At 50.5% G+C, this 12,299-nt stretch overlaps 1 protein-coding gene across 4 annotated transcripts in view; it reads right to left on the bottom strand.

Annotated features, from left to right (window-relative positions):
- Rusc2 (RUN and SH3 domain containing 2) overlaps nt 1–12,299 on the bottom strand; it is a 51,661-nt gene that overhangs the window by 19,975 nt on the left and 19,387 nt on the right. Inside the window, exon 1 of one of the 4 annotated variants that reach the window (XM_052715660.1) lies at nt 2,541–2,751. The exons of the other annotated variants lie outside the window; for them this stretch is intronic. The gene's annotated coding sequence lies outside the window, so the exon portion shown is untranslated. Of the gene's footprint in view, nt 1–2,540; nt 2,752–12,299 lie in introns of those variants that run through there. 4 annotated transcript variants of the gene reach the window in all.

A 12,299-nucleotide genomic window follows, 5' to 3' on the forward strand; every position in this document is an offset into this window, starting at 1 on the left:
TACCAGGCATGTGGTACATATACATACATACATACATACATACATACATACATACATACATGCATACATGCAGGCAAAACACTCATCCACATAAATGCTTTTTTAAAGTAGAAAAAGAGAGGCCTGGAGATATTGCTCAGTGCCGGAGTGCTCTACAGATAAAAAACAAACAAACAACAACAGAATTAAGATGGGATCCAGGAACCCTAATTTCTGAACATTTAAAAAAATCAGTTAGGAATAAAACGAGACCTGGGAGTGGTGACACATACCTATAATCCCAACATTTGGGGGTAGGAAGGAAGGTTAGGAGTTCAAGGCCAGCCTCAGCTACAGTCGTTCAAACCAACCTGTGCTACAAGAGACTCTGATTCAACCAGGCAACCAAAAGAGGAATAATGTAATAAGATATTTAGCCAACACTGCAGGAAACATGAATGAGCACATCTGGGAGGGTCTTGAACAGGTGTCGAGTTTAACAAATTTAACACTGTGACCGTAGTAAAGAGAACACTGAGACGAACGAACTCACTTCATACTTTTGAGAGACCCGGGATTCAGAGGAGGAGGAGCACACTCTCAAAGAAGATGAGTCTTCCAGCTATACCCAGCTGGGGAGACAGAGCAGAGGCTTGGCCAGCATGAAGATATGAAGTATGGATCTCCAGACTCAGGGAAAGCTTCCTGTGGGCACCTTTTCTGGCTCATCCCTGGTGGGTGTCTCATGATCTAGCTTAGCAATGCTGTTTATGAGCATTACATGATAGGTGTGCATATATCATCTCCAATTCCATTCTAACACCCCAGATATGCATAATCATTCTCATTGTGAGGGGTTTTTGTTTTTGGTTTGTTTTTCAAGACAGGGTTTTTTTCTGTATAACCCTGGCTGTCCTGGAACTCGCTCTGTAGACCAGGCTGGTCTTGAACCCAGAGATTAGTCTGCCTCTGCCTCCCCGAGTGCTGGAATTAAAGGCATGTACCACCACTGCCTGGCAAGTTTTTGAGGCAGGGTCTCACTTTGTAGCTGACTGGCCTGGAACTTGTTACACAGGCCAGGCTGGCCTCAGATAGATCCTTATACAGATCCACCTTCCTCTAGCTCCTGAGTACTGAGATCAGAGGTGCATGTCATCATGCCCAACTAATCACACCTATTTAAGACATGAGAAAACCAAGGCCTCAGGGTAGAAGTAGTTTAGTCACAATTACATAGTTTAAATGGATTCAAACCCTGGCATTTCCAATTCTCAAGGACGTATACTACGACTCATTCTCAAGATGCTTGAGGTCACACCCTCTTCCTAAAGTCCTTTCATTTACCCACAACCTCTGCTTCCTACCTTTCCTGGATAGACACTCCCTCGGGCATCCACTCTTATAGGGTACATCAACTACCGTGAACCCATAGCCCTTTCATATTGACACCCCCATGTTCTCACAACACTGGTCAATCCTGTTTCCTGCCCTTCAGGTCCCACTTCCCAGGCTGCCTCAGCCTGCCCCATCCATGTTTCCCACGCCACTCTACCCTTGCTCTGTAGTTCACATTCCTCACACTTCCCGGGAACTAACACACTCTCACACTGGACTCCCAAACTGCTCATTTCCACGCTGTAGAAACCCCCATGCGCTTCAGTTCTCTCCCACGGTGGATGATGGGAACAGAATCTAAGGGACTCTCCACCTAGCCGGCAGCGGGACGACTGTGGACAAGCACTCCAGAAGAAAGGTTCCTGCCTGTGTTCATCTGCATCCTTCTGTTGGTCACCTCTGTTCCTGAGTTCCTTCAGAGGCAGCAGGGAGGGCAAAGGCACTCACAGCTCTTCCTCACAGCAATTCCTTAGTGATCTGACCTTGACCTGAGGTCCTGCTGAGAGCCGCTGTGGGACTGACAGCCTCCCAGACTGGGCCTTCTCTAGGGCAGGACCAAGGGAAGAGGGCAAGGACGGTGGATTTGAGAGTATTAGCTTAGCTTAGCTCAGGTCTCTTCCTGCTAGGAGGCAACACTGTGTAAGAGCCTGAGTATAACAGGCCAGGTGCCTTCAGCATCGCGATATCTCTCTCTCCCTACACTGTGAGGCATTTTGGTCAACATTCCTTCTTACGGCATCCTACAGTAACAGAAAGGTATATGTCTTTGTGCACACATGTGTGCATGTGTGTGGACGGAAAGCCACCCAGCCTTCTGGGGAAACGCGTGGATCCTCCATTGTTTTCAGCGTAAACTTACAATAGCTGTGGAGGTGTCTCCACCCATTCAGCCTTTGTGTCCAGATCTGACCCCTCTATTCTAACAATTGCAGCTACAGCAGCTTCATTAGAAATATCCGCAAAGGAAGAACAAGATCTTGTTTCTTGACCAAATAGCACAGATAGCATTAGCTCAAGCCTCTTCCTTTCACCAGCCCATGCATGCAGAGGTGAGTTTGTGGGCGCATGCTGCCACTCTCCTTTCAGAAAGACAGGCACCAGAGCCCAGATGCTAATGGTGAGCCTGCCTCTGCCTAGCTGCTCCCCCTCCCCCGCCAGAGCCATACCTCCGCAAGGAGCCTCGAGCCGGACCTGGTGGCTCCCGCCAAGCTCTACCTCGACAGTCTCAGCTGAATCACTGGTCCCCACGACCGCACAGGGGGATCGGGCTGATTTTCTAAGATCTGGTTTCTGCTAATACAATGGCATCCCAGCTAATGCAGGGAGGCTGCGCAATCTCAGCCTGTCTCCGGGCTGCTGCTGCTGCCACGGCTGCTGGGCTGCGGTGACGTTGCTACTGGGGGGGGAGGGAAGGGGAGGGGAAGGAGCAGGCAAGCCCACAGTACAGCCACTCAGCTTCCCGGTCCGTCCCTGCGGCCGACCGACCGGCCGGTCAGCCCGGGGGAGGGGGAATAGAGACAGCGAAGTCAGCCACAGAGGGCAGGAGGTGCTGGAAGATGGAGACTTTCCAGACAGCAGCAAAAAATCGGGAGAGCTGGACCCAGCTTCTCTCCGGGCTCAGCGTTGGGAGAAGTCTGGGCACAGCCTGGGAGCTTCCTTCCTTCCTTCCTTCCCCTCTCAGGCCGCTCCTCTTGGCCCCTCCCTCCTCTTTTCCTCTACTGTGAATGACTACTTGTTTTCCAGCTTTTTCTTTAGTAAGGCTTACTGGGTCAGGGTGGAAAGTAAGCCGAGGAGGGGATTTTGGAAGCCCCACCCAAAGGCTACAAGAAAACAGAACAAACCCAAACCCCCAACAGCCTTTGTCATCATCCCACCAACAAAACAGCAGGCACCTTTCCTGAAGCCCAGGAAATACCTGAAGCCCAGTCCTAGGCTGTACCTCCTCAGGCATCGGCAGCCTTCTCTAGCAGGATGGCCGTGATGCTCACAGCCAACGGCTGCACCCCAGCTCCCTAACACAGGGTTTGGCTGTCTTCAGAGGGTCTAACAGTTGACACAGAGGTGGGCTGGTCACATCGATTTTTGGTCCTCGATGACTGGGGTTCACCTGGGCTTGTAAAGAGAGAGAATCCCTTTAACCAGGTGGAGCGTCCGGGAAGCTCCTCCCAGAGAAAGGGAGGCAAAGGAAAGAGGCTGATTTCTCTCAGATCAAAGAAAAATTGCTGCTCTGCCTATAGACCCAGTGAAGTCTCCATCTTGTCCTTGCTCGGGTTGCGGACCAATCTGTGAGAATGAAGGAGCAGTAGTGGACTGCTGCTCCGCCATGCGGTGATGCGACCCTTCAGAACAGCAGCTTTCAGGCCAGGATTGGTGGCCCACGCCTTTAATCCCAGCACTTGGGGGAGGCAGAGGCAGGCAGATCTCTGTGAGTTCAAGGCCAGCCCGGTCTACATACCGAATTCCAGGGTGGCCAGAACAACACAGAGAGACCCCGTCTCAAAAGCCCCACACCAACCAACCAAGCAAACAGCCGCTCCCCTCTCAAGGTGGGCTTGGTGGTTCCCAAGCACCAGCCCTGCCCATCTGATCCACTCTGAACTGTCTTCCTTTCTCCTTTTCCCCTCTTCTAGAAGCGGGGGTTGAACTGAAGGCTTTATGTGTGCCAAGCAAGCCTCTATCCCTAAGCCACCTCCCTAGTCTCCTCCTGAGTATTTCTACTCCACAGTTGGCTGAATCTGTGGATGTGGAACCCATGGTATGCAGGGCTGACTACGCTGTCTCGACTCCATGGTGAAGACTTTCAATGTCGGGTCTTAAGAAGCCCTTGGAGGAAGCATGGGTCTGGGTCACAGACACTCCTTTTCCTTTCTTCTTGGTTTTTGGAGACAGGGTCTTGCTATGTGTAGCTCAGACAGATCTCCAACTTGCTTGATAGTCAAGGTTAGTCTCAAACTTGTGGCAATCCTCCTGCCTCACCCTCCTGAGTGCTGGGATTACAGGTGTGTGCTATTACACTCATCTCTTTCCCTTTCGGCTTCTTCCACGCCTCATGAGACCTGTGTATCCCTTGACCCCATACTGAACTGGGCTGAATTATAGACGGAGAGTGGCGAAAGACCCGTCTCCAACTTCGACCTGCTTGGGGGACAACAGTCCCTGGTCCTACAAAGCAGGAAACAGTGAAGAAGGGAAGGAAAGAGAAAGGGAGGGGTCCACACATTAAGCCATTACTAGTCCTCTCAGGATGGCTGGAAAGGTTTCGGCGTCCTTGCCTCTTCTGGAGCAGATATAGACCACTGAGGGGCTTTACTGTAGGTTCAGCAACGTCATCTGTGATCAAGTCCATGGAGTGCTAGGTGACCCGGTGAAAGCTCTCCCACACTCAGTGCTTCCTTTAACCCAGCACACCGCAGACCACAGTGTCACCACTTCCCAACCTCACTGCATGCCAGGCGCTGGTGAAGGCCAGAGCAGGCTGTTGGGTCTCCTAAAACTGCTGTGTGGATGGTGGGAACAGAACTCAGGTCCTCTGGAGGAGCAGCTGGAGCTTTTAACCCTGAGCCATCTCTCCAGCTCCTAATGCTTCCTTCTCAAATACAATCTAGAGCTAAAGACCACTAGACTTTTGGGGACAGCCCCTAACACAAAGAACAAGGAGCCAGGTGCAATGATCTTAGCATCTGTGAGCCTAGCATTTGGGAGGCTGAGGCAGGAGGACTGTTTATGTATTTATGGTCAGCCTGGATTATAGCAGGACCCTGTCTCAAGAGAGACAGAGCAAGAGGACTATGCAGTAATACCTTTGTCCCTGATCTTTCCCAACAATCACTCCAGTGACCTTTCACCTCAGGGAACTTATTTGGAAATAAGGGAGTACTTTTGTTTGTGTTGTTCTATTCAGGTATATTTGATATCACAAAAATCCATGTTTGGCCATGTTTTACCCCAAACTGTATGACGGAATCTAATAGCAAAGATAAGAAATGCTCAAAATAAATTATGATAAACTGTAGTCTTCTCATCTAGAAGCATCCTGAGGTCATTTTTTTCTTTTACATTTATTTATTTGTTTGTTTGTTTATTTTTGTGTGTGTGTGAGTATGTGAGTGTGTGTGCACACACATGCCACATACACATATGGAAGACAGAGGACAACTTTCAGGAGTCCGTCCTCCTTTACTCTCACATGGATTCCAGGAATTGAACTGAGGTTGGCAGGTTTGGTGGCAAGCACCTTTACCCCGGGAACCAACTCTTAAAATACAGGTGTGCATGCTGTTCACATGTGTGTGTGTGTGTGTGTGTGTGTACAGGGGTGTGTGGGTGCATGCTGTATGCATGCGCATTTGTATGCAGGGGGTGGTGGGTGCATGCTGTATGCATGTGCATTAGTGTGCAGGGGTTGGTGGGTGCATGCTGTATGCATGTGTGTGTGTGCAGGGGTGTGTGGGTGCATGCTGTATGCATGTGCATTAGTGTGCAGGGGTTGGTGGGTGCATGCTGTATGCATGTGTGTGTATGTGCAGGGGTTGGTGGGTGCATGCTGTATGCATGTGTGTGTGTGTGTGTGTGTGTGTGTGTGTGTGTGTGTGTGCAGGGGTTGGTGGGTGCATGCTGTATGCATGCGCATTAGTGTGCAGGGGTTGGTGGGTGCATGCTGTATGCATGTGTGTGTGTGCAGGGGTGTGTGGGTGCATGCTGTATGCATGTGCATTAGTGTGCAGGGGTTGGTGGGTGCATGCTGTATGCATGTGTGTGTATGTGCAGGGGTTGGTGGGTGCATGCTGTATGCATGTGTGTGTGTGTGTGTGTGTGTGTGTGTGTGTGTGTGTGTGTGTGTGCAGGGGTTGGTGGGTGCATGCTGTATGCATGCGCATTAGTGTGCAGGGGTTGGTGGGTGCATGCTGTATGCATGTGTGTGTATGTGCAGGGGTTGGTGGGTGCATGCTGTATGCATGTGTGTGTGTGCAGGGGTTGGTGGTGCATGCTGTATGCATGTGTGTGTGTGCAGGGGTTGGTGGTGCATGCTCACGTGTCACCAAGGTTAGCAAAACTAGGTAGTCAGCAAGTCCCAGGGATCTGCCTGCTTCTGCCTCCCTGCTGCTGGGATTACAGGTGTGTCACCGGGTCTGGCTTTTACACAGGTGCTAAGGATCCAAAGTCACGTCCTCATGTTTTCAGGGCCTTGCTGTTACAGGGTTACAGTACTTTACTGATGAAGCCATTTCCCTGCCTCCAGGATCACGCTATGAGCATCTATAGAGCTGCCGAGTACAGGGCACTGTGGGGTGTTTGGGAATGGCAGTCTAAGATAAGGGATTCACAGTTCCACTGAAATCACTGTAACCCGCCTCTGGGGTGGGCAGGGCAGCACTCCATTTAGGGACATGATACAACAGTCAGAGCATTTCAATTTTTTCCCCAGCCGTAATACACAAAACAGATTTGCTCTGGTTGAAGACGGGATACTAAAACCCCATGCTCCCCAACTCCCTTTCCCCATTGTGGGAACTCTGAATAGAATTCAAAGGGGTTCTACCACTTAAAGGGGAAAATTCCAGAAACCTCTGGGCACAGGCCAAGACAGGACTGAACATGGTTCGTGGCGACTTAAGAATATGAAGAGGCTAACTAGAAGTCATCTCTGGGGATTTGAGATGACTCAGGCAGTAAAGTGCTGGCCGTGCAGTCTGAGGGCCTGAGTTCAGACCCTAAAAGGCTGGGCATGATGGGAGTACACCTGTAATTCCTGAGCCAGGGAACCAGGAGGATCCCGAGGCTTGCAGGATAGTCTAGACACATAGGCGAGCTCCAGGATCAGTGGAAAACCCTGCTTCAAAACAGTAAGGTGAAGAAGTAATTGAGGAAGACACGTGACATGGATCTCTGGCCTCCCCATGCATGTATACACACAATAACAACAACAACAACAACAACAAACACACACACACACACACACACACACACACACACACACACACGCACCCACAAATGTTCACATACAAACATACACAAAAAATATTCAAAACAAGAAAACACCTCTTTCTGCACAGTTCCTAAATCAATTGTTAATAAAATAGCAGACTAAGCTTTCCAGAGCAGAAATAAGCTTTGTCCTGTACATGAATTTATGAGTGTTCTCTTGGAGAACCCCGTTCCCTGGCCGTGAGATTAGATGAAAGCGCGACTTCCCTATAGGAAAGTGCTTGTCTCTGAAATAGAGATGCTCAAAGAATTTGGAGATTTAAGAACCGGCGTTGATAGTGGGTATCAGTGGCTGAGTTACAAGAAGAATAAACAAGCTGCCAGATGTCTGAGCACACCTGGCCATGACCTCAGGAGTCTGCCTTTACAAATGGAATGACAGCCAACACCCACAAGGTCGTCTGACTGCCTCTGGGCAGTGCGGCTGCTCCTAGCTGACCAGGATACTGTTCCTAACTGGTTTCATGTTATTTTGGACTCCAAGCAAGGCAGGCCAGAATGCTGGGAGTGTTCTGGAAGGGCTGTCCCAGACACACCAGCTGCTTCCTTATTAGGCCTCCCTAATATAGTGTCCTCTTTCGAAGCACAGGACTTGTTCTGCTTTGGGCTTCTTGTGTATGCTCAGCGAAACATCTGCCTCTAAAAATCAAGCACAAGCACTCCGCACAAGGCCTGAGTCTGCAGCAGGACAGGATGACCTGATGTGGCTGCACAGTCTTTTCCCCAAGTCTCTCTGCTTCCTTGGGAACCGACAGTGTGCAGGCACCTTTAAAACATCACTGACCGAAACCGAGGCAGAACTCACACTGATTCGAAGCCTCTTAGTCTCGGCAGTGGCTAGAGCTCCCAAGGTCCCAATTCAATGAATGGGGACTGTAGCGCTGGGCAATTTCACCCAGGAAAAGAACAAGCCACCAGCCGCTGCTGACCAAAACCTATTTCACAAAAACCTGATAATGAATTTCGCCTTGCTCCAGGGTCTCTTTTTGCAGGGAAGGGATTATATCTAGAAAAGCATCTTTTCCACAGTTCTAACCAGTGTGTGCTGCTTTCCCACCAGGCCATCATCCTTCCTTAGCTCAGCTTCTAGCACCTGGTCACCCTGAAGACCTCTTATGGTTCCTTTCAGGTATAATTATAAAGTAAAGCAAATCCAAATCCTAACTCCAGGGAAGGTTCCTACGCAAGGTGTTAATGAACGGCCTCCTCCCCCTCCTCGCCTCTTCCCTCCAAAGTGACTGTGCAGGACACACACTCCTCACTTTCAGAGGCCGGCCTAGTTATGTCTCTAGAGATTGAGAACCTGCTGCAAATCCTCTCTCTTCTGAGGGTAGAGCAGGTTAGCGGGGAGAGGAGGGCATGAGGGAACGAGGCAAGGTTCAGGTCCTACCTTGACAGACAGCTCTTCAGAAGAATGGAGGGAGAACGCAGCCCTCACAAGGCCCACAGGACAGCCTCCCAGTGCCAGACGCAGGTGAAGGAAGGAATCGAGGAACACCAAGACTAGACAGGAGCAGGGCGCTGAAGCCCAGCGTGGCCTGCTTTGCTTGGACACAGTTCTTAAACACTGATTTGCAGGAGTAAGGCAGCTAGATCAAACAAGGCCCCTGAACTGCCGCTCAGCTGTCCAGTGTGGTCAACACCTTGCTTATCCTGGGCTCTGGGAAGCAAAGTCACACTGCTCCCCCTCCTCCCAGACAGTGGACTGAAGCGTGCAGGCTGCCAAACTGTTAGCCAATCAGTTTGTCCAGAGCTGTAAATAAAAGGGCACATATGCATAGAGAAGTGGCTATGAGAAGAATCTAGATTGAATTACACAAACCAGTTGTGGGGCCAGGGTGGGGGAGGTGGGGGAGAGCAGAGGGAAGCCTAGCTGCCTTTCAAGGAAACCTCCGAGCAGAGCCCTGCCTCAGCATGCCTGCCATGGCAGGCTCACTCCTCTGGGGAACCTGGTTCCAGGCCGGCCACATTCTCGGCAGTGGCGTCAGTGTCTCTGGGACCCCTCTGTCAGGGGGGAAGCCCTTCCTGGATGTGCCTTGTTTGCCAGTAGAGTTTAGGTGGCAGCTTCCAGAGTCCAGCTCTCCATGCTCGGGCACAGCACGGGGACGGCCTCTGGTATTTGCTTTAGTCACAAGACCAAAGTTCGAGTAAGTTTTGTTCACTTTGAACAATTTAAGAAGCAGGTGTGTGGCGTCTGGCTTTGTCCTGAGGATTCAAGAGGTTAGTTAGGTTCTGTAATGTACAGAGCAAGCAAGGACTTGGTGCTAAGACGGGCCTCGGTTCCAATCTGCGTCACAGCCTGCCAGCTATGGAATTCTGGGAAACTTCAGGCTGTAAACTGTTGTGATATTCCCTGAGAGGCTTGAGGTAGAATTCAAGAGTACATGTCATACCTAACATAAGTGCTCAGACATACGTCACTATTATCACTCTGCCTCTGGCAGATGACCAGTGTTCTTGTTTCTCTTCTCCTATCCCAGTTTCCAGAGAAATCTAAAGACTGTAGGTCTGAGGTATTTGTGGGCAAATTATCTAATCGTCAAAGGAATAAACTGGAATGCTGATACACACCTGTAATCCCAGCACTACAGAGAAGCAGGCCACCCACAGCTACAAAGCAAGTTTGAGGCCAGCCTAGACTGAAGGAGACACTGTCTCAAAAACCAAAAACAGTCAAAGGAAATGGAAGGACAGTCACGTCCCTGTCTTTTTCCTCCTGAACTAGGCCTGGTGATCCTGGGGCCATTAGATCTACGCTGGTAGCCTTCCTGGAGTCTTAGCCTACCTCCCAGAGCAGAGACGCCACTCTAGTACTAGGTGTTACCTGCCAGAAGACATGCTCCCAGACTGGAGGCCCTTCTCTGGGGGCCCAGCTCAGCTCCCAGCAGGTGAAGGGGAGGAAGAGTCTGGTCCCGAGATGGCAGGATAGGTCTGTCCAGGCTGTTGTGTGCCCAATCACAGCTGCTCGTTCAGTCTACAGACTAATAATAGCGACGCTGATGGCGATGGATTAAGACAGAACTGTACGAGGTGTTTATTTTTACACTCTGGCGTCAGTATCAAGTTCTACTGGTTACTGTCCAAATGTAGGGCAGCTTCCTGCTAGAGGAGTGGCCTAAGGCTTCTCCAGGTTGCTAAGTTGGGTCCTGAAGGAAGCAGCAAGCTTTGTGGAAAACAGTTCAGCGTTAATAGTCAGGGGAGTGGAGCAAGCAGATGTCAGGTGTCCAGGTGTCTAGTCCCAAATCACATGGACCGCAAGGTGAAGGCTGCTGCCCAGAGCGTTCTCCTCAGTTGGGTAGGCCTCTTCCAGAAAGAGTCTATGGTTGCTCCGGTCAGGCCATATATATATATACACACTTAGAAACTGGTTGTATGAAATGATCTGAACAGAGGCAAGGTAAGACTTCCACCCAACATCCCCAAGCTGGCCTTGTCACAAGTCACAGACTAGTGCGGTGTGTGCTCAGAAGAAAAAGAAAGGAATACTTGGGAGACTATTATAGGATGCCTGAGATAAAGAGCAGGCTGAGACCGTCCTCAACTGATTGGTAGTTTCCAGGAGCAACATCACATTTCCTGGAAACTTGTACCAGTACAGCTGTACTCCAACAGGACCCAACAGGCTAGAGCCACCTAGAAACCAGCTGTCTGGCCAGAAGCCAGCGTCCACGTCACCCCTTCCCAAAGGCCTGAGGAGTGGGGTCCTAGTAACCTTATATACGCTGACCACAGCACGCGGAGCCCCAAGGCTGTTGCCATCACCTCCCTGGAAGGCAGCTCTTGGCGGCCTTCTCCCTGCCCGATTGTTGTCGGGCAGACAGTGCTGTGAGGGAGCAGACAGCTGGGCAGCTGATGTAAATAGATGTAGCCAGACCTAATGAGGGGCCACTCATCACACAGCAGGCTGCTGGAGAATGACAAAAATGTACCACACATCAGGTAGGAATGCTGCAGTGCAAAAAACCCAGGCAAGCACATAGTAAGGACGACTCCTTCACCTCCCTGCTAAAGCTGACTCACAGCTACATCAGCGCACAGGGAGCCAGAGTGTGAACCCAGTCAATGCATTCTTTTTCTGTCATTCAAGGCTTATCTAGCTGGTCATCAGAACAACAATGCAGTCCCAGAGACAACCAGATTTGATCACCAGTGATAAGCCTTTGAGGCAGCTCCCTCTGGAAGCTAGCATGCCTAGGATCGTGGCAGGATGCCGGGGACAGGAACACTGCTTTCCTTCTTGGTGTTTTTCCTGATGTGCTGGGTCACACGGGGCAGGCTACCTGTCCTCACAAGCTCCAGGTCCGCCCCCTGAAGAGGGTCTACTTGTAGTTATCTTCTGGTGGTGAAGCAAGAACAAAATTTGAAAAATATAAAGAGCAGGAAATGTAAATGCTATGAGGTAAAGTACTGGAACTAAACATGTCAGACTCTAACTATCGACACAATCGGGTAGAGCACCTCGGCTACAGCGGCCATATTGGAAAGTGGGTTTGAGACACAGGTGAAGCAGTTAAGAGTCTGCTTAGCCACGCAGAAGGCAATGTTTTCCGCTAACGTGTAAGAGAGAAGGTAGGAACAAAAGAGCAGGGAACTCCTGCCCTCACCCCTGCTCTAGGTTGCCTGTGACGACCAGGACACTGGTTTGAGGCTGTGCTCCACCTGATGTACAGGCAGGAGCAGGATTTACTGGACTTAGTTTGCAGGGCCCCTGAGAGTGACACTGACGAAGGACTGAGCACCAGCGTACAGCCGGGACAGAGGCAGTACTGGACTCTAACCCCACACAAGCCGTTACTCTTTCCAGTCCTGCAACACCTCAGCAGGCCAGGTCTCTAGAACTCTCAGAGACGGAAAAGAGAAATCTGTTTTTCATTGATACCGATGCACCGTTAACTGCCTCTGCCTTCTCTGAGATTCCAAACAGACATCTGAACCTCTCC

This window comes from Peromyscus californicus, unplaced genomic scaffold (genome assembly GCF_007827085.1).
Source record: "Peromyscus californicus insignis strain IS unplaced genomic scaffold, ASM782708v3 Scaffold_5__1_contigs__length_169319896, whole genome shotgun sequence".
Lineage (NCBI taxonomy): Eukaryota > Metazoa > Chordata > Mammalia > Rodentia > Cricetidae > Peromyscus > Peromyscus californicus.